Here is a 3,083-nt window from a genome sequence, read left to right as displayed (position 1 = left end):
CACATTTTAGGTGGGATAGACCTAAGGGGAACCCAGCTATGGCTGTCACAAATGTGAACAATTGAACCCGCGTTAGGCAACAAAGTCTATTTCGTGAATTTTCAATTGAAATAAGTATTTAATAATCGTTACAACAACAATAAATTATATTATTATCAGCCAAATATGTAGAAGAACGCCTAAGGAAAGCGTAGAAGCCAAATGTTTTGTGTCTGTGCCTCTGATGCCATGGAGTCGAAGCTCCGATGACAAACTTGGGTCCGGCGATTTTTTCGTGCATCATTATTTGTGTAAAATCAGTTGATTTTGAGAAAAAAAAGAATATTTATTCCCTGTTAAATGATGTATAAACGGAATAAAGCAAAATTTATAAAGATGATTCCGCGGGCCATAACAAAGCTTTCCAACTCGGATATACAAAGTCCCAACATGCTCGTCTTGTTATAACACTTCCAAATAAGGAAACAAGCACATGTAATAGAAAGCTAGAGAAATACAGCAAAGTAACTTAATACAATAAAAATAATGTAATTTAAAAAATGACACAAAGTAACTCACACCTTTTTTTGGAAGATAATAAATCAAAATATGTGCATCAAATATACAAACAGAAAGTAGCAAAAGGAAGCCCAGTATATTATATTTTGCACTTTGTAATACCAAGTTAGTGTAAATAGTCCATATTGCTATGGCAACCATCTGAATGAAAAACATTATTCTCCTTCAGGTTTATGAAGTTGTTTAAACACTGATTTGTGTCGCAAGTAGAGTTTTTTTCTATCACAAGTAGGTACTAAGCGTCTTTTTAAAAGGACTTTGAACATCTGTCAGTTGATTATTGAATTAATGAAGACATTACGTATTAACCTTTTTGAAACTGATACGAATAATAACTGATTATTTTAAAGGAGTATTTCATGATCCTAGCATCCTCTATTTATGTCATTTTTCATTAGATATCTACGAAAAAAACCTATTCCCAAAATTTCAGTTGATTCCGATTTTGCTTTTGCGAGTTATGCATGTTATGTGTATTACACTGCTCCCTAGACAATACGTTGTAATTTCGTTCTGGTGCACCAAAACGAAATTTTAAGTGAACTCTACGAACTTGTTAACACAGAAAGTATATTAGCGAGTACTTTTATTACCATCACAGCAACGTTCTCAAGGCAAGATGGGAAATAAACCTAGCTAATAGTTAAAGGGGCATTTCGTGATCCACATCCTCATCCCCCCACTTTTCCCAAAATAGTTGAGATTTTTACACCACTGGATACCTCTGGCTACATAATGTTTATGTACCAAATATTTCTTGCAGATTAATTCGTTTAGCAAAAAATATCGCCAAATTTGAATTTCGTTCTGGTGCACCAGAACGAAATTACAACACATTGTCTATGGAGCAGTGAAAATACACAAAATCATACATAACTCGCAAATGCAAAAAACGGAATCAACTGAAATTTTGGGAATACACTTTTTTCGTGGATATCTACTGGAAAATGTCATAAAAGGAGGATGCTAGGATCACGAAATACTCCTTTAAGTGAACTCTGCGAACTTATTAACACAAAAAACATATTAGCGAGTACTTTTATTACCATCACAACAACGTTCTCAAGACAAGATGGGAAATAAACCTAGCTAATAGTTAATTCAATTAAATGAAACATACGACCGCGTTTTGCTCAAACGAAACAGCAATGTTAACTTGGTTCGTGTAAAATGATGCGACAATTCCAAGCATGTCTTGTAGATAGATGTCTGACAAACCTCCTAGAACCTCAGGGAATATGTGAGTGATGTGCATTGATTAGTTTGTTCCAGAGGATGATTTAAGCACTTCCCAGCAAGTCTTGCGGTTAGCACAGCTGTGTGAGTGAACATGACACCACTGCCCACCCACTGCATACACAGGTGCATGGTTAAATTTGAATTTGGACAGATATATTTACAATAAAAATTAAAAAACTCCTTCAAAAAGTTGGTCGATTTCACATTTTATGTTATCTACAGAAGGTGTGAATTATCCTTCATGCATACATCACTTTAGATCTGAAATCGACCAAGTAATAATGACACACGGGCAATTCTAAAACAACATCTTTTGCACAGAGTTCAATGGGATTTGAAAAGTAAAGTGGCAGTTGAAACTCTAGTGATAACACTTTTACAGTGCATGATGGGGCTTCCTTAAATCATCCTCTGAGTTTGTTCTCGCGTTTGTAAAAGCGTAAACCTTGTTTATAATGAATAATGGTGCTGCTGCAAAACTATACCAGGATACTCCCTTAGCTGTCATATAGACAGATACATCGAAAAAAGGAGGGATCGCCATCTATTGCCTGGAGGGTATCGCCATATTTTAGGAGTGCTCTTAATCCTGAAGACAAGGAGCTGATGTGGGTCTCAGCAACAATGAAGTCACCGAAAATACTCTTTGCCGCTGTCTGTAGACCACCTTGTGCTAACAGTGATATCACCAGTGATGTCAAAGAATTCAATGCACAATCAGTAGTTCTTCTTGGCGAAATCAATGTCCACCGCAAAGAATGGCTTGGCAACCGTACAAGAGATGCTGCTTGACGCCGCGCACTTGATGTGTAATGCTCTTGGTCTAACACAATTATTTGTCAAAGAACCTAACCGGGAAGACCAGATTCTTGACTTGGTCATCACTGATCCAGATGCCACCTGCACAGTACATGCAAGAATTATTCATTTATTTATTTCAACTTTCTTCATACAGGTTAGCTCCTTCAGTGCACTGCTATTCTTGGAGGCCTTGTAAGTTCAGAAAAAAACATTCTCAAATGGCAGCCCCAGCAGCAAGAAATGGTGAAACACTGTTAATACCCTGTATGGTAAGTCCACCAGAGTTGAAGGATGAGCGTCAAGTTTACAATACATCAAAAGTCAAAGCTGAAAAACTTTGCCAGACCTTTGCCGCTAAATGTCAGCTTGCCAGCGCAGAAGGATCTGCTCTTGAAGTTCAGCATTCAGCAACGACGTGCTTAGTGGAGAAGATAGCCTTCAAGGTCAAAGATGCTAGGAAGCTTCTCAGAATTCTGCAACCAGAT

The sequence above is a fragment of the Amphiura filiformis genome, chromosome 5, assembly GCF_039555335.1.
Source record: "Amphiura filiformis chromosome 5, Afil_fr2py, whole genome shotgun sequence".
NCBI classification, from domain to species: domain Eukaryota; kingdom Metazoa; phylum Echinodermata; class Ophiuroidea; order Amphilepidida; family Amphiuridae; genus Amphiura; species Amphiura filiformis.
This window is presented reverse-complemented; position numbering follows the sequence as displayed.